The sequence below is a fragment of the Myotis myotis genome, unplaced genomic scaffold (genome assembly GCF_014108235.1).
Source record: "Myotis myotis isolate mMyoMyo1 unplaced genomic scaffold, mMyoMyo1.p scaffold_m19_p_6, whole genome shotgun sequence".
Lineage (NCBI taxonomy): Eukaryota > Metazoa > Chordata > Mammalia > Chiroptera > Vespertilionidae > Myotis > Myotis myotis.
This window is the reverse complement of record NW_023416368.1, coordinates 35330935-35356979: the sequence shown is the minus strand read 5'-3', so window position 1 is coordinate 35356979 and position 26045 is coordinate 35330935. Positions and strand designations below refer to the sequence as shown.

At 45.4% G+C, this 26045-nt stretch overlaps 1 protein-coding gene across 5 annotated transcripts in view; it reads left to right on the top strand.

Annotated features, from left to right (window-relative positions):
* The window catches only part of RAD50 (RAD50 double strand break repair protein), a 197960-nt gene that overhangs the window by 89221 nt on the left and 82694 nt on the right, over positions 1-26045 (top strand). The window lies entirely within an intron of this gene.

The window sequence follows — 26045 nt, the reverse complement described above, 5'->3', positions numbered from 1 at the left end:
ATAAAACATCTCCAATTCGCACAGGAACACAAGGATTGGACAGTCGAGCATTGGAAAAAAGTCATGTGGTCTGATGAATCACGTTTCCAGTTGCATCATGCAGATGGCAGAGTGAGAATTTGGCAGAAACAGCATGAAAGCATGCACCCCACATGCATGAGTACAACCCTTCAAGCTGGTAGGGGCAGTGTTATGGTTTGGGGCATGTTTTCCTGGCATGATTTGGGCCCTTTAATTCGTATGGAACAACGTCTGAATAGCACAACATACCTAAGTATCGTTGCTGATCAAGTTCATCCTATCATGTTGATGGCGTGTCCCAATGGAGATGGCTTCTTCCAGCAAGACAATGTGCCATGCCACAGTGCTCGTATTGTGCAGGAGTGGTTTCAAGAACATGAGGGAGACTTTACCTTGCTTAGGTGGCCCCCACAATCACCAGATCTCAATCCAATTGAGCATTTGTGGGACGAAGTTAAAAGAGCCATCAGGCAGCTGGTTCCACAACCATCAAATCTCACAGAATTGGACAGCTATTCATCAGGCATGGTGTCAGATTCCTCGAATCACCTTTCAACATCTCATGGAGTCAATGCCAAGAAGAATCGCTGCAGTATTGAAGGCAAAAGGTGGCCCAACAAAGTACTGATGGGGTGGCCACTCAGTATGATACACACACACACACACACACACACACACACACACACACACACTGATGGGGTGGTCATAATAATCTGGCCACACACTGAATGGCCAGATTATTATGACACCCCCATCAGTACTTCGTTGGGCCACCTTTTGCCTTCAATACTACGGCGATTCTTCTTGGCATTGACTCCACGAGATGTTGAAAGGTGATGCGAGGAATCTGACACCATGCCTGATGAATAGCTGTTCAATTCTGTGAGATTTGATGGTTTTGGAACCAGCTGCCTGATGACTCTTAACTTCGTCCCCCAAATGCTCAATTGGATTGAGATCTGGTGATTGTGGGGGCCACCTAAGCAAGGTAAAGTCTCCCTCATGTTCTTGAAACCACTCCTGCACAATACGAGCACCGTGGCATGGCGCATTGTCTTGTTGGAAGAAGCCATCTCCATTGGGATACGCCATCAACATGATAGGATGAACTTGATCAGCAATGATACTTAGGTATGTTGTGCTGTTCAGACGTTTATAATGGTCTGGCCCTCTAGCAACTTCAGCGCGAAATTATAGCTAATTTGCCTACAAACATCAGGTGGTCATAATAATCTGGCCACTCAGTGTAGGTACATTCATGGAAGGAAAGCAGGACAAGAGGCAGACGAATAGGATGGCCTAGGGCTGTGGTCGGCAAACTGCGGCTCGTGAGCCACATGCGGCTCTTTGGCCCCTTGAGTGTGGCTCTTCCTAAGCCTTAGGAAGTACCCTAATTAAGTTAATAACAATTTACCTACCTATACAGTTTAAGTTTAAAAAATTTGGCTCTCAAAAGAAATTTCAGTCGTTGTACTGTTGATATTTGGCTCTGTTGACTAATGAGTTTGCCGATCACTGGCCTAGGGGTACACTATCATGAGTAGTGTACTCTGGCTGAGCACAGCAGGTGCCCTGTGAACCAGTGTGACATGGAGGATGGGTGGATGGATGGATTCAGATTGTCTCAGCAGTATGCACATTTTCCCTGAGATGGTCTTGGCAACAGGACAGTTTCCACAGAAACACACCTATGCCCCAAAAGGAGAGAAGGAGGGAGGTGCGTGGCTTCCCTGAGCAGCATTGCGATCATTTCAGCTGGTTCTGTCCCTCCAAGGGGACCTCTGCTCTCTTTCCCATTGCCTTGTTTACATATGTGGCCCCTCTAAGTCCCACAGAGAGATTGGGAATCCAGTGAAAGGGCTAGCCAGCTAGAGAACAAGGGAAAGGGGCTGTTAGCATCAGTGAGTGTTCTCTTCCTCTCCTGAAAGGTAGGTCCACACAGGAGATCAATTTAAAGAGGACCATAGCCAGGTGTGAGAGGTTTCAGTTCTTTCTCTGCGTGCATAAGTCTTCAGGAAAATATCTCTTCCCTGACTGACTGATAGGAGGGTTAAGGGTCAACAGTGACCCACCTGCCTGGATGGTCCGGGAGAAAGCATGACTATCTGTCCTCTGGCTTGGCAGGTGACAAGCCACAGTGAGTGTGTTACCATGTCAGATAGCCAATGTGAAATGCTGCTCTGGGAGTGTTTCAGAAGACTGAGTCCATATTGGGGGGCACAGTGGACCATGGTGGGTTGGGAGGAGCCCTGAGCGAGGGGACCTCTGGTGACTGGTCACCCCAGGAATCAAAAGCCATTCTCCCTTCTTCGAGAACCTTTGTGAATGTTGGAGGGGGCTTCCCGCAGCCTCATGGGCTGGAGCACACATGGATTAATGTGCTTTTCGTGGAGCAGTTACTCCAGAAGTCTGAAGACTTGGGGGCATCTGGTGATCACAGAATGTTGCTCAGTCCTGGCCCATACCAGCCGGGTGGGGCAGTTAGAAGTGAGCCGCCACAGTCCCCAGCACTAATGTGGATGTGAGCTCTCAGAGCAGAGTATGTGACTGTTACTCTCAGGGAGTCACCTCCCTGCCAGCTAGCACACTTCTCAAACACTGTAGGCACTTAGTGCGCTCGGACAGAGTGACATGTGTGTCATATCTGGAGTACGAGACAAAGGGGCAGAGGTCCTGGGTGTGAGGACAGCGGCAGTTTATCTCAGCCAGTCTTCACAGGTGGCTGCTCTGAGGACGAAGTATTCAGCAGGGTGATGGAGTCAAAGTTTAGTAGGACAGCAGTGGGAAAGGACATTCCAGGATAGACCAAGGAAAAGCCTGGAGGCTCAAAAGTGCACACAGAGCCCGGCCGGCCTGGCTCAGTGGCTGAGCGTCATACTGGGAACCAGGAGGTCACGGTTTGATTCCCAGTCAGGGCACATGCCCTGGTTGCGGGCTCGATCCCCAGTGTGGGGCGTGCAGGAAGCAGCTGATCAGTGGTTCTCATCATTGATGTTTCTGTCTCTCTCTCCCTCTCCCTTCCTCTCAGAAATAAATAAAAAATATATATATATTTAAGAAAGTGCACACAGATCCTGCTTGTGGTGTGGCTGCCCCAGGAGCTGAGGCTGGACCAGCCAATGGGGCAATGGGGGACACGCTGTGAAGAAATTTGAATGCTGTACTCAGGAGTCTGGACTTTATCCTGCCAAATAGGGAGCTCCTCAGGGCACGACCCATGGTCCCCCCCCCCTCCCCCCGGCCCTTCTGGAGAGCCAGGGTCTGTCATCTGATGTTTGTTGAAGTAAATTCTAGGGCAGACCCTGTGAGGGTCACTGGGAGTCCTACCTGTGCTTTAGAACTTTCTGTGGCTGCCAGGAAGATGAGATATGTGGGGTACCGGGGAGGAACGAGGGTGAGGCAAACAGTCTCCTAGGCTACAAAACCCGAGGAGACACTCTCAGGGGCCAGCTCTGTACTCACATGACCCTCAGAGTGAGCACCCCCTTAAATTTGCACCCTAGGCACTTACTTGGCTTACCCTAGTCCGAGACCCTGCTGCGTCCTGGGAGCAGGGTGATGGACAGGAGGCAGCTCAAGGCAGAATTTGGGGATGGCCAGGATGTGGGATGGGTTGGAGCAGGACCTTTCTGAGGCCCTCTCTAGGTTCCCCATTCTGGGCGCCGTGTAGGAGTACGGACCCCAACCCTGCCAAAGGGGCCTGTATGCCTGCTGCCAAGGCCAAGGCAGAACTCTGAGCCTTGGCTTCCATCCTAAGTTATGAGTCTGGGGAGTCAAGGACATTGAGCTAAAGAGAATAGGGCAGGAGGTGAGAGAGGTCACACAGCCTGCCCCGGGAACGCCCAGGTCACTGGTGACTCCAGCTAGAACATAAAATATACATCAAGACTGCTCTACCATGCCCTTTGGACACTAGGTGTGTGGACACGACACAGCAGCAGGGAAGGATGGATAAGGGTGCCCCCATTTCTGGCTGGGGCATGTGTATCAGTTCATCATCCCCTTTCTGTCCAGCAGGACCAGAATCCATCTCAGGTCCACCTGTGTTCCCAGGGGATTAGCAATTTGGCTCCTGTAGCTTCAGACTCCTGGAAGCTCTGACCCTGTGGCAGCAGCGCCCCCTGCTGGCTAACACACACCCTCTTCCCCTCTTGGGGGAGTCTAGGGGAGGGAGAAGGGCTCAAAGGGCGGGGCAAGGAACTGAGACTGGACTTTGGTTAAGGCAGATAGGCAGGTGCCACCTGGTAAAGAGCACCTGTTTCCTGGTCAGTATCCTTTGAACAGGTGACAGAGAGTAGGAACCCAAGCCAAGGCAGGCAGAGATGGGTTTTCTAAAGTGACTGCCAAGGGAGGCCGAACGAGGACCCTGTTCTCTCCCCTGCCATGGTGGCCGGGAAGGCCTGCATCCTAGGCTCAGCACACTCCTCAGGTGGGCTCAGGCGCCTCCTGAGTTCCCCCAGAGCAAGCCCCATGGGCCCCACAGAGGATCTGGCCTGGGACTGAAGGCCAAGGGATAGGCCTGTGAAGGCGTGGTGCCCTAGGCGCTCTGAAACGGGGGAGAGTCATCCCTAGACAGAATTCCTGCCCCACTATCCAATCCAGGCTGAGGATGGAGGCAAACCTCATCTGGACTCACTCCCCTCCTGAGCCCTGGTCCATGCCTCGCGGCACAGGGGGCAGTTGGGAGTGCTGGATGAGATGGACAGAGGCGTGAGAGGACTCCGCGTGTGCTGCCTCGGTCCCTTACTTCCAAGCCAAGAAGTCCACAAACAGGGCCACATCCTGGGCAGCCACTTCCTAGAAATTTCTGCCACAAAAAAATGTGACTTTGCCTGATAAGCCCTGCCCACACTCGGCCCTGCCATCTGGAGTCCCCACCTCAGATAAGAGGCTCTGGGAGTGTGTTTACATCATTCATGACTCTTAGTTCCAGGGAAGGCTGAGGCCTCACTTGGCTCCTGGAAGCTGGGCAGGGGTCTTGGCCTCAGGGAAGCTTCTCTCCCAGGCCAAAGCAGCGTGGGTGGCCACATCTCTCTTCAGGGCACAGAGAGTGCTGAGTGCTCAGGAAAGCCGCTCCTCTCCACGCCCCAGGGGTGGCCCTGGATTCACCAGAGCAATGCAGCCTCCTCACAGGGACTCCTGACTGCTTCCCAACCACGCTCTCAGGGAGGGCTGAGGCCTAAGGGAAAGTCCCCGAAGAAAAGAAACTGGCGCTGTGTGTTACCCTGTCTGTGCAGCCCCAGGTGCCATACGCAGCCAGCAGGCCTGGTGCCACAGGGCCTGGGAGAGGGTAGGAGCCAAGGGAACAACAAGCTCTCACCAGTTCCTGGGAGGGGACCATCGTGCTGAGGATTGTGGGATGGGAAGATCAACTTGCAGACACCAGGATGTGCAGGAGCACAGTGAACAGCAGATGAGGTCCACAGGGTCCCATTTCCTGACAGGCAGGCCCTGTGAAGTTTCTTTGGGCTGCGCCGGCCAGCTGTTCCCTGGCCTCGTGTGCATTCTCTGGGGGCCTAACAGCCCCAGCAACCAAGGGAAGGCTGTCCCTTGTGTGGGAACCCACGCCAGAGCCAGGGACATGGCAACTCTGTCACAAGGTCCTAAAACACTTCTAGAGAAATTGATCCCTTTTAGGCTTCTCTGCAACTTTTCTTTTGTCATATTTCTATATGGGTGTTTTTAACCCTCCCTCTTCTGGCCCAGGAATGCTTTTTTTTTTTAAAAAAAAATTGATTTTGGAAAGAGAGGAACATTGATGAGAGAGAGAAACATTGATCGACTGCCTCCAGCACACCACGGTGATTGAGTCTGTAATCTGGGCATGTGCCCTGACTGGGAATCGAACCAGCAACTTCTCGGTGCATGGGATGGTGCTCAACCTACTGAGCAACACTAGCCAGGGCCGAGGGATGCTTTTGACCATTGGTGTCATAGGGATGGATTACTTGACAAATTCAGGCAGCAAACATTTACTCTGTGGCCAGGTGCCAGGCACAGAAGTAGGCACAGACACTCAACAAGAATTTATTGAGCCTGTGCTGCGTGCCAGGAACTGCTCTGCACACTAGGGATATAGAAATAAAGAAGACAAAGTCTCCGCTTTCTTGAGACATATTCTAGCGGAGGCAGGCAATACAACAAGGAAAGTGTTGTTTTGTGATAACTCTTCTGCAGAGAAATAAAATACTGTAGCACGATGTCAGAGAGAGTATGGAGGTAGCCACTCCAGATGTGTAAGGAATGTCTATCTGAAGTGGTGGCCTTTTAACTCTCTAAATGACAGAAGAGTCGGCAATGTGCAGAACAGGGCAAAGAGTTCTCCAGGCAGAGGGAAGAGCTTGTGCGTAGGCCTCAGGAACAGAAGCTGGTGTGTTTGAGGAAAAGGATCATTATGGCTGCAGCGCGGTGGGCAAGGGGTGGGGATGATAGAAGATGGGACCAGGAAGAGAGTTAGGGATCAGATAGTGAGCGTTTGGGACCCATTGTCAGGGACTTGGGTTTTATGCCAAGGGAACGGAGAGCCTTTGAAGGATGTTACACTAGTACATGGAGGTGAAGTGATGCCGTGTGCATCTTTAAATAGACTGAAGTGTAGGCCAGTCCAGGTGTCCGATGGTGGGGCAGAGGTGTAATGGACACCGTAATGAGAAGGTATCGTAAGACCGACAAATGAAGCAAACAACTCCACAGATTATAACAATTTGTTACAGGGGAATTTCCTTACAGGACGATTGCTTTGGTGCAGAAAAGACAGCCCAGCAGCCTGCTCAGATTATTCTCTGCTGGTATTATTTTTTACAGTATATCTTGAGTGCTAATGATTGACAAGACAAAGGGACAAAAATTGCAGTAGTACCAGGGGCCATCCCTCCTGATGGTCTTATGATAGATGATTGTTTATAATCGATACTATTACCAGTTCGATATTTATCTTGATTGCCATGCCATTTGTCTATTACTAAGAACAAATTTATGGCTACATTTTAAGGAACATGGGTAATCATCAACTAGAAAGCTTTGATATGTTTACTAAGAACAGTGAGGTTGGTCAAAGATCACAGCATGAAACCTAAAAAAAATGGAATGAAATCCGGACGCAGAAATGGAGTTAGTTTTGTTCACATGTACAGCTATACACCCAGACTTTGTGCCGGTGTGGAAGCAAGGAGACCATGTGAGACCGGAGCAGGAGAATGGTCCAGGAGAGGTGAACCGGGGTGGCGGTGATATCAATGGGAAGAACAGGGAATGGATCCAGGCAGAATATGGAGGGAAGGCCAAACAGATGAATAAAATGTGGTGGCTGTGGATTGGGGGAAAACATTTGCAAATTATATATCCAATAGAGGACTTGTGCGTAGAATCTATAAAGAATGCTTACAACTCAACAATGAAACAGCACAGTTTTTTTTTTTTAAATAGCCAGAAGATTTGTATGGATATTTCACCAAAGAAAATATACAGATATGCAGGCAAATATGCAGTTCAAAAGATGCTCAACATCATTAGTCATTATGACATGCAAATCAAAACTGTGGTGAAATCCCACTACACATCCTCTTGGAAGGCTAAATGAAAAAGACTGTGCCTTGTCCTGACCGGTTTGGCTCAGTGGATAGAGCGTCAGCCTCCGGACGCAAGGGTCCCAGGTTCAATTCCGGTCAAGGGCATGCACCCTGGTTGCGGGCACATCCCCAGTGGGGAGTGTGCAGGCGGCGGCTGATCGATGTTTCTCTCTCATGGATGTTTCTAACTCTCTATCCCTCTCCCTTCCTCTCTGTAAAAAATCAATAAAATGTATTTAAAAAAAAAAAAGAAGAAAAAAAGAAAAAGGCTGTGCCGAGAGTGGAGCCACTGGAACGCTCCTAAGCTGTTGGCAGGGATGTAAAATGATACAACTATTTTAAAAGACATTTTGGCAGTTTCCTTTAAAAAATGTTATTTTACATATATATCTATATGTAACATATAGATATATAAAGTTATATATAATATATATAAAATTGTGTGTATACATATATATAATATATAAATGGCATAAATATGTATATACATTTTTCCATTCCACACATAGTTTTTCCATTCCAAGATATTTATCCAAAACGAATGAAAGTATGTGTCCACACACGAAGACTTATACTTGAATGTTCATATATTCATAGCAGCTTAATTCATAATAAAAAACTGGAAACAACAAAAATGACCATCAACAGCCGAGACTGGTTTGGCTCAGTGGATAGAGTGTCGGCCTGCGGACTGAAAGGTCCCGGGTTCGATTCCGGCCAAGGGCATGTACCTGGGTTGCAGGCACATCCCCAGTGGGAGATGTGAAGGAGGCGGCTGATCGATGTTTCTCTCTCATCGATGTTTCTAACTCTCTATCTCTCTCCCTTCCTCTCTGTTAAAAATCAATAAAATATATATATTTTTTAAAAATGACCATCAACAAGAGAATGAATAAATAGGTTGTAGCATAATCTATACAATGGAATACCACTTGGCAATAAAAAGGAATGAACTAGGTAACATGGAGTAAACATATTCCACTCTGTCTCTTCCACTAAATGCAGCCATAAAACCTGGACAGGATGCATGGAGGACTCTGAACAGAGTAAATAGTAGCAGGTGCGTTGGGGAAGAAAATCTGTATTTGGAGGACCACTGACCGGGGGATGAGGCCCCATTTTCCCTCCAGCACTCTCTGGGCTGGACTTAAAGCAGTCTGAAATCCGAATGTGGGCTACAGGGCACAGACAGTGGAAACTGTAGGAGAAGCCCTTTAGTTCTGGTTTGAAGATTGGGAAAGAAACTCCTAATGCTTTACTCTCCTTATACATTTTCTCATGCTCCAGCCCCATCCCCAACATTCCTGCTGCAGTGATATCTGAGGCTTGCAAGCACCTAAAACTCTAAGGGAGGGAGTTTGCCTGGAGGCGTCCCAGGGTTTGGGACAAACCCTATTACTGGCTCTTGCTCTTGCTCTCTTGGCTCTCCATCCTTTTGCCACTTGGCCCTGGAAGGGGGCACAGTTGCAGGAAGTGCACTACAGAGCAAAGGAACTAAAACTCCAGCTTTTTGACCAAAAAGAGCGGCCCCAGGGAATCCAGAACTACTAGGGAGATTGTGGAGAAGGAGGAACTCAGGAAACCGAGTCGTTTGTGAACTCCTGAACTTAACTCCAAGCTGAGGATTTGGTCCTAAGCAGCATACCAAGTACTTAGAATTGAAATAAAGGATAAACCATGCCCCGCCAGCGTGGCTCAGTGGTTGAGCATTGACCTATGAATCAGGAAGTCACAGTTCTATTCCCAGTTAGGGCACATGCTTGGGTTGTGGGTGTGGGCTCAATCCCCAGTGTGGGGCATGCAGGAAGCAGCTGATTGGTGTTTCTCTCTCATCCATGTTTCCAACTCTCCCTCTCCTTCCTCTCTGTAAAATCAATTTTTTTAAAAAAAGGATAAACCACTACCCAATTCTCAGACTGACCACTGGGTGGGTGCATACATGGGACAAATCTAAACAGTACTGCAAAGGCTTCCAAAATGGAATTAACATCAAAACCACAATCCACAGAAGGCTGGTCAGAACTTGTGGCTGAATCCAATAGTCAATTCCCTGCTAAAATATAAATATCAACATTCTTCATACTATTCAAATAAGACCAAGTCTCAAAATTCAAAATGTCTAGGTTTCAAAACAAAATTACTTGGCATACAAAGATCCAGGAGCCCTAGCCGGTTTGCTCAGTGGATAGAGAGAGCATCAGCCTGCGGATCAAAGGTTCCCAGGTTTGATTCTAGTCAAGGGCATATACCAGGCTTGCAGGAGGCAAAATATTGGTTTGATACATTTATAGGTTGAGCGTCGACCTATGAACCAGGAGGTCATGGTTCGATTCCCAGTCAGGGCATATGCCTGGGTTGCAGGCTCGACCCCCAGTGTGGAGCAGCCAATCAACAATTCCCTCTCATCATTGATGTTTCTATCTCTCCCTCTCCCTTCCTCTCTGAAATCAATAATAAAGTATTTTTTAAAAAATGTTATGAGCAAACATAGTAGACATCTTTGTGACCTTGGGTTAAATGAAGATTTCTTAGCTGTGACTCCAAAAGCATAATACATGAATGAAGAATTGACAAACTCAACTTCAAATGTAAAACTTTTGCTTTTCAAATACATCTTCAAGAAAACAGAAAGTCAAGCCAGAGACTTGAACATATTTACAAATCCTGTATTAAATAAAGGACTCATAGCTAAAAGACATAAAGAACTTAAGACAGGGGAAAACAACAACAAATAAATGAGAAATGAGAGAATGAGCAGAAAACAAAATATAAAATGGTAGGCTGAAACCATAATATATCAATAATTACATTTATGCAAATGTTTTGTATTATTAGTCATTAGGAAAATGCAATTAAAACTATGATGAGATACCACTACACATCTATTAGAATGGTTAAAATAAAAAACATTGGCAAAGCTAAGTGCTGGTGAGGAGCCAGAGCAGCTGGACTCTTCATACTTTGCAGATGGAAATACAAAAATGACACAGCTACTTTGGAAAACAATTCGGCAGTTTCCTTATAGAGTTAAACATACACTTACTATACGATCCAGCAGTCCTAGTTCTAGGTATTTATCCTAGAGAAATGAAGACATGTGTTCACACAAATACCTGAGCACAAATGTTTATAGCAGCTCCATTCATAATTTCAAATACTGGAAGCCACTCAAATATTCAACAAGTGAATGGATAAACAAACTCATACCTCCATGCAGTGGTATACTACACAAAAAAAGAAAGAAACACACAATTTAGATGAATTTCTAAGTCTTTATGCTGAGTAAAGAAGCTGGTCTCAAAAAGCTATATACTACCTGATTCCATTAATATGACCTTCTCGAAAAGACAAACTGTCGATGGAGATCTGATAGTAGTTCCCAGGGGTTGGGGTAGAGGTAGGTGGGATTACAAAGGCATTGTTAACACCAGGGAGTTTTTTATTCTGTATTCTGGTTGTGGCGGTGGTTACACAAATCTATACCTATGTTAAAATGCACAGAACTGTTCACCACAAAAGTGTTTTTTTTCTTGTATGTTGTGGGGAAGCATGGGACTTGGTTGGAATGTCTGTAGGGAAGATTCTCCGAAAGGTCGGTGGCCTCAAAGGGACCTTGCCCAAGGCGGCAGCCCCTACCTTGACTTTTTCAAACAAGTCCTATCCTGATCCCCGGGGTGTTTGCTAGAATATCTATTGTTTAGCCTTTAAAGACCTGATCTTACCTTGACTGGTTTGGCTCAGTGGATAGAGCAGTGATGGCAAACCTTTTGAGCTCGGCATGTCAGCATTTTGAAAAACCCTAACTTAACTCTGGTGCCGTGCCACATACAGAAATTTTTTGATATTTGCAACCATAGTAAAAGAAAGACTTCTATTTTTGATATTTATTTTATATATTTAAATGTCATTTAACAAAGAAAAATCAACAACAAAAATGAGTTCGTGTGTCACCTCTGACACGCGTGTCATAGGTTCACCATCACTGGGATAGAGCATTGGCCTGTGGAGTAAAGGGTCCCAGGTTCAGTTTCAGTCAGCAGCATGTACCTTGATTGTGGACACATGCACAGTAGGGGGTGTATAGGAGGCAGCTGATCGATGTTTCTGACTCTATCCCTCTCCCTTCCTCTCTGTAAAAAAATCAATAAAATATATATGTATAAAATAAAGACCTGACCTTGCTTAAAGGACGCATATATTTTCTCAAGGACACCTACCCTGCTAATAGTATCTAATAGTTAATTTTAGTTCAAGCTTTTGTACCAATAAACGCCAAAGGAGGCAGCCGAACAGGGCTACTTGGCGACGACAGCCAAGCAGTGCCTTAGCCCTTTCTTTCACAGAAACGTGTGACAGAGTAATCGCTCGAGGTCTGCCGGTCAGCCCCAGCAGTATGTTAATTTAAAAATAAAATAAATCAGCCCTAGCTGGTTTGGCCCTGTGAATAAGAGCGTCAGCCCGCTGACTGAAGGGTCCCAGGTTTGATTCAGGCCAAGGGCACATGCCTAGGTTGTGGGCTCCATCCCCAGTAGGGGGCGTGCAGGAGGCAGCCGATCAATGATTCTCTCTCATCATTGATGTTTCTATCTCTCTATCCCTCTCCCTTCCTCTCTAAAATCAATAAAAATATATTTAAAAAAATAAAAATAAATCAAATAAGGAATGCACTAGTAATACGTGCAACAATATGGATAAATCTTAAAATAATTCTGCTGAGTTCAACATATCAGGCTGAGGATGATCCCATTTTTATAAAATTCTAGAAAATGCAGACTAATCTATGGTGGCATGAAACCGATCTGTGCCTGCCTGGTGTAGCTTAATAGCTGAGCGTTGACCTATGAACCAGGAGGTCATGGTTCAATTCCTGGTCAGGGCACATGCCCGGGTTATGGGCTCGACCCCCAGTAGGGGACACGCAAGAGGCAGCTGATCAATTATTCTCTCTCATCATTGATGTCTCCATCTCTCCCTCTCCCTTCCTCTCTCTTAAATCAATAAAAAAATACAAAAAAACTGATCCATGATTGCTTGGGGGTAGGGATATGAGAAGGAGTGGAGGAAGGAATTGCTAAGTGACCGCAGGAAGCTTTCAGGTGATTGACCTGTTCACTATCTTGACTGTGCTGCTGGTTTCACACGGGCATAATGGTCCAAACCTACTGAGTTGTACACGTTAAGCCCAGTTTCTCCTGCATGAATTAAGCCTCGGTAAAGCTGTAAAATACAATAGAGTGGCTGTCCTCCAGCAACACAGGATGCAGTGGCAAAGCTAAGGGCAGTTTTGTAACCCCGAGTTGCAGGAACAGAAGCTGGGGCAGCCCCTTGCCCAGCTAAGTCTCTGGTGGCTGGTCACAACTTGCACTATTTCACTTTTGCATCCATACCCTGAGCAACAAAAAAAAGAGGGCCAACTCATAATAAAACTGAGCCTTTGAGGAAATTTCTCACTCTGTCCAGAATGCCCTCCCAGTACTTAAACTCTTATATCCCTCATGCTGTATCCCAACCTACCATTCAAGCTGTGTGACCTTGAGCAAGTAACTGGAGCTCTCTAGCCCTCACTTTCCTCATCCGTGAAACACGGATAGTCGAAGCGCCCACATGGCGGGGTTGGTGTGAGGAGTGAATGACACCAAGTCTATAAAGCAGCAACATATCCCCATCTCACAGAGAGTACTTCTGGGAGGACTTTGGTTTATTATCTTTATGAATGTGTATATATTTTATATTATGCACAGAACGCTTATGATGCTGGAGAGAGAGGAAAAAGCAACAACTCTGGGTCAGAATACCGCGGTCCTAAGTACGGTTGGGCACCTTCCCATCCCACTTACTTCCTAGGGCGAAGAGAGCCCCATCTCAGTTTACAGATAAGGCCACAAGGGACAAAAGAGCTCTTTGATGGCAGAGCCGGGACTTCTAACTCCTAGCCCAATGCTCTGACAACAGGGCAGATTTGGGGGACCAAGGTCAGAGGAGAAGCAGAGAAATCATCACTCGGGGGCTGGAGGTTGGAGAGTAGGGGAGGTAGTTGAGTGAGAAACCGTTTTAGGAGCCATATAGCATGCTGCTCTCTAGGGTCAGGATGAGGAGGCAGGAGGGAGTGAATGAGGCACATTCATTACAGTATTCATTCCTCCATCCATTCATTCTGCATCTGATGTTTATGGAGTGCCAGCACCGTGCTAGGATCTGAGGGATGAGTAGGTCAGGCCCCTTTATCCCACAGAGCTGACACTGCTCTGGGCCTGAGAGATGAGGACATAAAAAGGGATGTTTCCTACCATTCTAATTCTGTCAGTGCCTATTGGCCAGTCACCCTTGTCCCCTGGGTTTGTTCTTGCTGCCTATCGGTCTAGTGTTTAGGGTGGGGAACCAGAACCTGTGAGGGATGTAGTGGTCAAGAGAAGGACTTGAGACCAAGGATGGTTAATCTCTTGATACTCTAGGCCAGAGGTTCTCAACCTGTGGGTCACGACCCCTTGGGGGGTCAAACAATCCTTTCACAGGGGTCGCCTAAGACCATCGGAAAACACATATATAATTACATATTGTTTTTGTGATTAATCACTATGCTTTAATTATGGTCAATTTGTAACAATGAAATTGGGGGTCACCACAACATGAGGAGCTGTATTAAAGGGTTGGTTGGGCGGTTGAGAACCACTGCTCTAAGCCTTCCAATCTCAGGATCCCACCTGACCTCTCTCCTTTTTTTTTTTTTAAGAAATAGAGGAAATCAGATCCAACATTTATTTTTATTGATTGATTGATTGATCTTTTTAAATATTTCAGAGAGGAAGGGAGAGGGGAAGAGAAATAGAAACACCAATGATGAGAATCATTGACCATCTGCCTCCTGCATGTAGAGCAAGCCCACAACCGAGGCATGCGCCCTGACCGGAATCGAACCAGGGCCCCTCAGTCCGCAGGCAGACGCTCTATCCCCTGAGCCAAACCATCTAGGCCCTGACCTCTCTCCTTGACTGGACTCAGGTCATGTTGAGAGTCACCTAGGTAGACAGCCCCTCCCCCTGAAATGTAATGGCTCCTGTGCAAAATACAGAACTTGGTCTAAGGATATGACTTCGCCCACACTTAATGTATGGGCTGTTGGAGATGATGCTGGGAAGGCTACTGATTTGTCTCTGAATTAACATCTGTCAACCACCAGAGGGCGGTGTTGGGGTATGTCAACACCCCAGAAAACTACCTCAGCCAGAGAATGATAAACAGGACTTATCTTCTTTCAGCCCAGGCTTCTGTGACAGACCTCATTTGTTTTTATGACATGTCTTGAGCACCCTAAACTCTTAGAACCACCGTGTGTGCAGGGGCTTTCAATGGCAGCCTTGCAGACAGTCACAGAACCCTGCTTTAGTAAGAATTCTTGGGAAATGCCGGGACCAGCCAGGAGAGGGAGGTAGGGAGCTGAGAAATTGAGTGCGCCAGTGAACAACGAATGAGTTGAGGTCACTAAAGGGCTACAGAACTTGCTCTGTATTAGAAATGAACTGTAATTGAGTGAGAAGGGAGGAGGAGTTGGCAAAATGGCAAAAGGTTGGAGACAAGGAGAATGAAAAAGAGTGATTAACCGATGTCATCCCAATACATTCAATTGAAAAAAAGCGGGGAGGGATGGAGAATTGGAAAATCCACCACAGTTGGGTGGCCATAGGACTTCAAAGAACAGGAACCGCAGAGCTAAGTTTGAGGTTCTTCTGCAATCTGGGTGGCTGGTCAGCTTTGCTATGTGAACAGATTCCGTGGGAAGGGTTGCATTCTGTCCGGTGCAGCACAGGAGCAGCACTCCCGTAGAATGTTCTGGATGAACTAACTCCACAGAGAGCAGGGGCAGGGACCCAGTGGTGGTCATGCGAACACGGGCCCCTGGATCTTACTGGCACCTTGACAAAGGCTTTGGACTTGCACATGGGCAAATGGGAGTCCGGGTCTTCTCATGCAGGTCTTGGGAGCCTGGGGGCCCCAGGATACCTCTGCGTTACAGGAGAGGGCTCCAGGACCGTTAGACAGGAGGTGGGGGAAAGGAGGCAGAGACCTCGGGTACAGGAGCCTCACCACCTTCAGAGAGAATGGAATTCAAAGTGGGGAGGGCTTTTCCTACAGAAAGTGGAATTCAGATATGGATACCGAAGGGAGGGGAGAAGCTGCACGGAGCGGGAGGAGGCAGATCAGGTGTCCATGACAAGCTCCGGGTCCCGCCTCCTCCAGACCACCCCTCACCCTTCACCCCATATCACACAGAGGCCCAAGTTCAAGCCACCAACCCCAGAGCAATAGCTTTCTAATTTATTTCCCCGATTAAACACTAACATCCTTTCTTTGCTTTAAAGCTTCAGTGACTTCCTGTTACTAAGAGAAATGCAGAATCCTCTCTGTGGCCTTCATGGACACTCCCTTTTCTCCCTAGCCCCATCTTCTGCCTGCCCACTAATATGTTCCAGCCATCGCTGTCTTCCTGCTACTCATTAACTACACCAAGTTCATTCCCACTGCAGGCCTTTCACACTTGCTAATTCCTTCTGGTTAACTCTCTCTTCCCCCAGCCTTTCACATAGCTGGCTCCTTTTCATCATTTAGCTAAAAAATGTCATCTTCTCAGAGAGGACTTCCCTGACTCCCCAGCACCTCCCTCCCTAATCTCACTGTCACATCAGTGCCTATCCTTGCTGCTATCTGAAATGGCCTTTGTATCTCCAGTGACTCTTCCTCCACTATGATGTAAGCATTTGAGGTCAAGACCTGGCCTGTTATCTTCACTACTAGTCCTTAGTGCCTGGCACATAGAGGTGCTCAATAAATATATATTTTAAATATATATTTTTATCGATTTCAGAGGGGAAGGGAGAAGGAGAGAGAGATAAACATCAATGATGTGAGAGAATCATTGATCAGCTGACTCTTGCACATCCCCTACTGGAGGATTGAGCCTGCAACCCGGGCATGTGTCCTTGACCAGAATCTAACCTGGGACCCCTCAGTCCACAGACCGACGCTCTATCCACTGAGCCAAACCAGCTAGGGCAATACATGTTTTCTGAAAGAATAAATGTTCTATCAACTCTATTCAGCAGGTTTGATCATTGCTTCCAATTTATAGAAAGGGAAACTGAGGCCTAGAAAGCTTAAATAACTTGCCCAAAGTATAGGTGCTAGCAGCAGAACTTGAACTCAGGCTGCCTGACCTTTGTGCTTACACCGTGACAGTGGGTTATTTTACCTCTACCTTTGTTCTTTCCTGGATAATACTTAGCACAGCTTGTAGTGGTTTTGTTTGCTTGTTGTCTGGTCCCTGTGCTGGCTGTGATGTTGCTAGAGCAGGGCTGTGTCCTGCCGCCTGACGTGTTGCCAGGGCTCAGAACAGTGCCTCACACGCTGTAGGTGCTCAGTGAGTGTTTGCTGGGTGAATGGATAAACAGTTGAGTGAACAGACAAGGGAGGGCTGAAAGTGGAGGCACATGAGCACACCGGCAGTGGCAGACTTTCCCAGGCCCCAGCTGGAGTCCAGTGCCCAGCCCAGCAGTCCCTGGGCAAAGGGCTCAGCTGAGAAGTTGCCTCTTGCTGTTGCAGGAAAGCATCTTTTGGGGTAGATGATGGTGGCCTCACTCCTCTTACAGTGAGAGTCACCTGCTCCATGAATCTTCCAACTTGGGGTCATTCCCCGACCAAGGTCCTGGGTTTGGCCGTTGCTCTGACCACAGCTGAAGGCACAGCTTGTCTGGGGTGATACCCAGGGTTCCGGGTGGATCTCTGTGAGAAGCCTCCCTTCCACTCATTACATTATGTCAGCACCTTTTTTCAGCTTCTGAGAAACAGGAAAAACCATGTGGTAGGGTTTGAAAGGGTGATAAGAGACATGATCATATTTCTTTGGTTTGGGCATGGAGGGCTGGGGTTCCTGTTTGCTCTCCTCTAACTCATCCCCTTTGCCCTAAAGCCAGAATTTTGGAGGATGGAGACTGTGTGGAAAAAAATGCTTTAGGGGCAAAGAAAAAGGGGGGGGGGGATAAGAGTTTTTAATTATTATGATGAAACATATACACACAAAAGAAAATATACCTGACATGTATGGTTTAAAACATAACAAAATAAAAACTCATGTGTTCACCATCCCACCCCCGTGAAAGTGTTTCTCTCATAGCGTCACACTTCCTCCCACCAGAGGTAACACTACCTTGATGTTTGTAGTGAATCTTTTTTTTTTTTTTGCTATTCTTTAAAGTTTTATTACATACGTAAATATCCTCAAATTGTATATGATTTTATTTTGCCTCATTTTGAACTCTTTATAAATGGAATCGTGTTGGATATGTTTAAGACTCACTTTTGCTGCCCAGCAAAATGTTTTCGGCCTGATGCAGCTGAACATTCGTTTACTCTCTCTCCTGTGTCTGCCTTCCTATAAAGTCCAGTGACCAAATAAACCGCAGTTGTGAACTATTTTATCATTATGGATAGTTAGGGAAATTTTTTTCAGTTTTACCTATTAAAGACAATACTGCAGAAAGGACATGAGGTAAATACTGAGGAAACATGAATAAGGCATAGACTGTAATAATAATAATGTACCAGTATTGGTTCATTAATGTGACAAAGGTACCACACACATGTAAGACGTACCAATAGGGAAAATTGGGTGCGGGCTGTATTTTCTTCACAATTTTTTGTAAATCTAAAATTATTCTACAACAAAAAGGTTATTTAAACATTTTTTCAGTTACAGTTTACAGTCAATATTTTTAAAAAAAGGGGGGGGGTTACTTTTTAAAAACCCAATGCTGTTAGGAACATCCTTGCTTACATTTCCTGATACACATGTACAAGAATTTCTTTGAAATGCACTCCAGATTGGAATTCTGGGTGGCAGAGTACACGCATCTTCCATTTTACTAGGCACTACATGTCAAAAGTACCAATTCACTGTCCCCGGTACAACATAAAAGAATTCCTTTGGCCCTGACCGGTTTGGCTCAGTGGATAGAGCGACCGAAGGGTCCCAGGTTCGATTCTGGTCAAGGGCATGTACCTTGGTTACGGGCACATCCCCAGGAGGGGGTGTGCAGGAGGCAGCTGATTAATGTTTCTCTCTCATCGATGTTTCTAACTCTCTATCCCTCTCCCTTCCTCTCTGTGAAAAGTCAATAAAATAAATTAAAAAAAAAAAGAATTCCTTTGACTTCACCTCTTGGGCAAAATTTGTAATATCTGCCTTTTTAATTCTTGCCTGTCTGGTGGGTGTGAAATGTTATCTCGCTGCGGTTTAATTTTGCATTTCCGTGACTATTAACAAGGTTGAACATCTCTTTGTATATGTTTATTGGCCATCTGTGCTTCCTGTTCTAAGAAATGCTTATTCATGTCATTTACCTTTTTAAAAAAATTCTAGTGGGTTATTTATCTTTTTCCTATTGATTAGAAGGACTTTGTTACACATCCTGGAAACCACTCCTTTGTCATTTACAGTGACATATACTTGTTCTCACTTGTGGCTTGTCTTCTCATTCTCATAATAAATTTGATGAATGTTAAATTTGGGTGATTTATTTATAAAATCTTTCTATTTGGCTGGAGAGCTCCTGTTTGCTTCTTCAGATTTGCTCTTATTTAGCCTTATTTAGCCTTGCCTGTGTCCTGGGAGGGGAGGCAGACCTGTCTGGAATACGTTAATGGCTTTTTTGGCCATGGGTTCCTATTGGGTTAGGCCATGAGCAGTGCTGACAGGCAAAGGTAAGTGAAGTCAGGGCATTTGTCCTCCCAGCTCTCTCCTTGCCAGGTTGCTGCAGGCTGGCCGTGCCCCTACTAAAGTTTCTGGCTCCTTCCAGTGTCCCTTTCTGCTCTCTGAGTCTTAGTAGCTATTCCCTGTCCTGTTATAGCTCCTATTAGCTCCAGGGGACTGCATTTTTCCTCTTGGTTTCTCTACACCCTATTCTCACTTTTATAATGGTCCCTTTATTAAATAAATTCTCATCAAATTACCCAATATGAATATTACAGCTGTTTCCAGCTGGATATGCTCACCCCAAGGTCATATATATATATATATATATATATATATATATATATATAATTTCTTCTTTAATTGGTCTATCTCTAACCCTAGATTTCTCAACCTTGGCACTATTGACATTTTATTTAATTTATTTTTGTTTTGTTTTGTTTTCTTAATCCTCAGCCGAGGATATTTTTCCATTGATTTTTAGAGTGGAAGGGAGGGGAAGAAAGAGAGAGAGAAACATCAATGTGAGAGAGCCACATCGATTGGTTGCCTCCTGCTCATGCCCCGAGGGACACTTCAGTCCACAGGCCAACGCTCCATCCACTGAGCCAAACCAGCTAGGGCATGCCTTTGACATTTTAAATGGGATAATTTTTTTGTTATGGAACTCTGCATTGTTTAGTAGCATCTCTGGCCTCTACCCACTGATGACAATAGCATCCCCTCCCTACTCTTCAGTTGTGACGACTAAAAATTGCCAAATGTTCCCCGGGAGAGGGGAGAGTCCTTCTTTGTTGAGAACCCCATGTCAATACCACACTGACCTGATTACTAAAACTTGATATCTAGTAGCACACAGTCTCCCAATTTGATCTTCTTTAGGATTGTATTGTCCATTCTTGGGTCCAATGTACATTGTACATTGTCCATTCTTCCATGTACATTTTTTTCCTTTTAAAAAATATATCTTTATTGATTTCAGAGAGAAAGGGAAAGGGAGAGAGAGATAAGAACATCAATGATGAGAGAATCATTGATCATCTGCCTCTGGCATGCCCCCTAGTGGGGATCAAGCCCACAACCTGGGCATCGAACCATGACCTCCTGGTTCATAGGTCGACTCTCAACCACTGAGCCATGCCAGCCGCGCCCATGTACATTTTAGTAAACACCATGATCATTGAGGTTTTGATATGAGTTACATTAAACTTATAGATCAGATTCCAAATTATAGTATTGGTTTTCCTATCCATGGACATAGTATAGTAGGTCTCTGCATATGTTAAAGTTCTTTGTAATGTCTTTCAATAAAGTTAAAAAATTTTCCCCATTATTTTCTTAGATTTATTTTTTTGTGGCACCTTATTTTTTGTAAGTATTATAAATATCTTTAAAATTACATTGCTATTGCCATGGCCGGTTTGGCTCACTGGATAGAGTGTCGGCCTGCGGACTGAGGGGTCCCAGGTTCGATTCCGGTCAAGGGCGTGTACCTGGGTTGCGGGCACTTCCCCAGTAGGGGATGTGCAGGAGGCAGCTGATCGATGTTTCTCTCTCATCGATGTTTCTAACTCTCTATCTCTCTCCCTTCCTCTCTGTAAAAAAATCAATAAAATATATTTTAAAAAAATAAAATAAAATTACATTGCTATATGTAATTGACTTTGTATATGATCCATCAACTTGCTAAACTGTTTCCTTTTAATCATTTGACTGGCTCTACATTCTCTTAGGTTTTTTAAACATATATTTTTATTGATTTCATAGAGGAAGAGAAAGAGAGATAGAAAACATCAGTGATGACAGAGAATCATTGATCAGCTGCCTTCTGCATGCCCCCTACTGGGGATTGAGCCCACAACCCAAGCATGCGCCCTTGACCAGAACCAAACCCAGGACCCTTCAGTCCACAGGGCAACGCTCTAACCACTGAACCAAACTGGTTAGGCCACTCTTGGGTTTTATTTTTGTCATATTTTACCATCTGTGTAAATATGCACTACATATATGCATATATATATATATGAATTTTGTTTCTTCCGTTACAATCTTCATATTAATTAGCCCTACTTATACCATATTGGAAAGCCAGGACCTTAAGTCACAGTGTTTAATAGAAATGGAGTTAATATCCAAGGCCACCACTAGCCCATATAAAGCCTGTGTGCAAATAGGGAAAAGAAGCCTCTTCCTCAAGACACTTTACCTCCACCTGGGAAATTGTCATAACACATATTGAAATTTACAATGTCTAGCCCTGGCTAGTGTGGTTTTCTGAGGAGACCTGGGCTATGACAATTGTCCAGAAGGACGTCTGGTCTAATTAGCAAACTACACTTTTGTTATTATAGAAGGTTGCTCACCTCTTTAAAATAACAGAAACCTATCGCTGAGGAAAAGTAGATTGGCAATAACTTCTAGCATTCGGTGGCTTTTCCCATTCCTTAAGCTTTTACTAGTAACTTTATTTTTGGATGAAGGGCAGACGGAGAGAAACATAATGGAAGGTAGAGTGGTGGGATGTGTGAGCACCATGTTAATGATAAGCATGGCGGGGTACGGTAACTCTCCTGACAGCACTGGAGAGTTGACCAAAGACAATGAGTGGCTCAGGGTTATCTAGTCCCGAGTTCAGGTGTGCTCTGAGAGCTAGAAGACTTCTGTGGAAACGTTAAAGGAGGCCCTGTCTCCTGCAGCCACAGGGCAGACTGGCTAAAAATTTGGCAGAGTCTGACCATGTGCAGGTCTTTGTAGAGCTTCAGAGGAGAATAGTTGTGTCAAATCTGGAAAGGGTGGGACCACAAGACCTGAGGTAGGAGCACCTGAGTACAAAAACCCAAGAAGAGGGTACAGGGGGGATAAAGAGTGACAGAAGGAAACTTGGGGTGGTAAACACAATGCAATATACAGATGATGCATTCTAAAATTTTACACCTGAAACCTACATAATTATATTAACCAATGTCACCCCAATAAATTCAATAAAAAATATAACACCTGAGCAGTAGGATTCTAGTAGCAATCAGGGAACCTTGATCTTTAAGGCATGGGGACCTATAGTGGTGGTTAATACATTAAAATGTTCCTAGAGGCAGAGAAATGGGTCATCGATCAACATGCTACTCAGTGTCTATAGAGTTAGATAGAATCTAGAGTTTGTGGGTAGAGGCCTGACATAAGCCATCACAATAGAAAATCAGGCCCTTCCCCCACTTCCCAGACCTGACACAGTTCATAAGTCCAGTCTTCATTCATTAAACAGGAGGACCCTACAGTGCCTCTGCATGTACATGCAGTAAACGTTCTTCCGTTCTTTACTAAAGAGACCTAGAGCCATCATCAGAACAACCATGCACTGGCCTAGCAGGTGTGGCTCAGTGGATAGAACGTTGGCCTGCGGACTGAAGGGTCCCGGGTTTGATTCTGGTCAAGGGCACATGCCTGGGTTGTGGACTTGATCCTCAGTAAGAGGCAGCCAATCAATGATTCTCTATCATCATTGATGTTTCTCTCTCTCTCCCTCTCTCTTTCTCTCTGAAATCAATAAAAAATATATTTCAAAACAAAACGATAACCATGCACTGGTAAAAGGGAATCCCCAGACTTTCGAAGATTGGTACATATGAGGCCCAGCACCCGGAAAACCTAGATGCCACCCTGGCTTTCTGGCTAGAATGGAACTTGTATAGGATAAGTAATCAAATGGAACTGTGGCATAAATCATTTTTATATCCTGTGATTATTGCCGTAGTCTTTACTGTATAAATAGGGTAAATATTCCTAGTGCCTGGGAGAACTTTCGCATGGGCTCTGGGTCTATGAAGTAAGGGTCCAGTGGAAGGGCTTGAAGCGATCCCAACCCTGATCAAGATAGTACATCAGCCGAGACCGGTTTGGCTCAGTGGACAGAGCGTCGGCCTGCGGACTGAAAGGTCCCAGGTTCGATTCCGGTCAAGGGCATGTACCTGGGTTGCGGGCACATCCCCAGTGGGAGGTGTGCAGGAGGCAGCTGGTCGATGTTTCTCTCTCATCGATGTTTCTAACTCTCTATCTCTCTCCCTTCCTCTCTGTGAAAAATCAATAAAATATACTTTAAAAAAAAAGATAGTACATCAAAGGCAATACACACCACGATATTGTGTTCCTGGGCGGTCGCCACCATGACAACTTGAACGTGCAGGAGTGCTGGTCCCTCTCGCACTCCCATTCAGCTCACCTTCCTGGTCTCTGCAAAAGCCAGGACAGTCAATCCAGGCTGTGGCAGACTAGCTTGTACAGACTAGCCCTCTAGTTAAGGACCATCAGGAAAGCGTGTCAAATAGTTTTAAAAATCTGCTTGAAAGAATCAGAGAACTAACATGGCAATGAAGGCTTAAGAGACTAAGTTCTTCGACGGAAAGCATGGAAGTGAGTCTGACAGTTGGCAAAGCTTTTCGCGTTGAGGCCTTTACAGATTGGAAAGCTGTGATCTGGAGGTTGAGAAGCTGAGAGGAAAGCTGTGGCTGCGGGACTGTGGATAAAGCGAGTTTGGGGGCAGTCTCATGGGTATAGAGGAACAAAAATGGGAATTCGGGGATCCCAGCTAGGAGGGGTTTCTGTAAATACTGCTAAGCTTCCCATCAGGACTCCTGAAGAGTTATACTCTAGGTTAAGAACCAAAATAGATCAGTCTTTTAAAGCAAACCCAGCTTTCCAGCGGCTGTATCTCAGATTACATTGAGATGATCTGCTCTTCCCCTAATTGCATGCCAGAAGTAAGTAAAGCATTTCTGGAGGAAGATAACATCATGCTGCATAAAACAGTAACCGTGTAATTCCTTCTTGCATTCTTTCTGAGGTGGTTTTTCACCTTCCAGGAGTGCCATTTATCAAAGTCCTTTTAGTGAGAGCTTGTTGATAATGTTTTTAACTGAATTTTAAAAATGGGAAAAAGACATGAACAGACACCTCCCCAAAGAAGATATACAGATAGCAAATAAGCATATGAAAAGCTGCTCCACATCATATGTCATTATGGAACTGCAAATTAAAACAATGAGATATTGCTCACCACACACCTATTAGAGTGGCCAAAATCCAAAATACTGACAACACCAAGTGTTAGCAAGGAGGTAGAGCAACAGGAACTCTCATGCATTGCTGGTGATAATGCCAAATGGTAGAGCCACTTTGGAAGACAGTTTAGTTTGTCAGTTTCTTAGAAAAATGGAACATACCCTTGACATTTCAGCAATCAATAAGCTGATAACTTATATGCACACAAAAACCTGCACATGGATGTTTGTAGCTCCTTTATTTATAATTGCCAAAACGTGGAAACAGCCATGATGTCCTTCAGCAGGTGAGTGGACAAATAAATTGTGATACATCCACAATAGAATATTATTCAGTGCCAGAAAGAAATGAGCTATCAAGCCATGAAAATGGAGGAATCTTAAATGCATGTTACTAAGTGAAGGAACCAATGTGAACAGGCTACATTCTGCATGATTCCAATGATATGATATTTGGAGAAGGCAAAACTATGAAGATAGTAAAAACATTAGTGGTGTCCAGGGAGGAGAGGGGATGGAGGAATAAATAGGTGGGACACAGAGGGGTTTTAGGGCAGTGAAACTATTCTGTATGATACCATAATGGCAGAGACATGTCATTATATTTTCCAAAGCCCATAGAATGTACAACACTAGGAGTGAACCCTAATGTGATAATGATGTGTCAATGTAGGTCCACGGATTACAACACACGTACCACCTTATTGCAGGGTGTTGATCATGAGGGAGGCTGTGTGTGTAGGGGCAGGAGGTATCTGGGAAATCTCTGTACTTTCTGCTCAGTTTTGTGTGAACCTAAAACTGCTCTAAAAATAAAGTCTATTTTTAAAATATATTTTATTGATTTCTTTTACAGACAGGAAGGGAGAGAGATAGAGAGTTAGAAACACTGATCAGCTGCCCTCTGCACACCCCCTACTGGGGATGTGCCCGCAACCAAGGTACATGCTCCTGACCAGGAATCGAACCTGGGACCCTTCAGTCCGCAGGCCGGCGCTCTATCCACTGAGCCAAACCAGTCAGGGCTGAAGTCTATTTTTTAAAAAAATGCTTTTAGTTCATCTTTATTTTTGAAAAAAATGTTCGCTCTTCACAGACTGCTAAGTTAGACATTTCCCCCCCTCAGCCTTGAGATAACATTCTGCTGTCACCAGTCTTCCGTGTTTTGCTGTTGAGACCTCAGCTCTCAGTCTTATTTTATTTCCTTTGTAGGCAATCTATCTCTTCTGGCTGCTCTTAAGATTATTTTCTATGGCCCACAGGGGAGTGAAGCTGCTGGGTCTAGGGTTGGGCACTTACCAGGGTGCCACAGGGTGTACCTGCCCTGCCTCAGAGGTCCTGCAGGGGCTACCTGGTGTGACTGTCCGGGCTGCACTATGTCAGAAACCCTGGGCCTCCTGAGCTGGTTTTTCACACCTGTGTCAGCACTTTTTCATTAAAAAAAAATTTTTTTTAAATTGATTTCAGAGAGGAAGGGAGAGGAAGAGAGAGATAGAAACATCAATGGAGAGAGAATCATTGATTGGCTGCCTCCTGCACATCCCCCACTGGGGATCAAGTACGCAACCCGGGCATGTGCCCTGACCAGGAATTGAACCATGACCTACTGGTCCATAGGTGGGAGCTCAACCACTGAGCCACACTGGCCTGGCAGCACTTTGT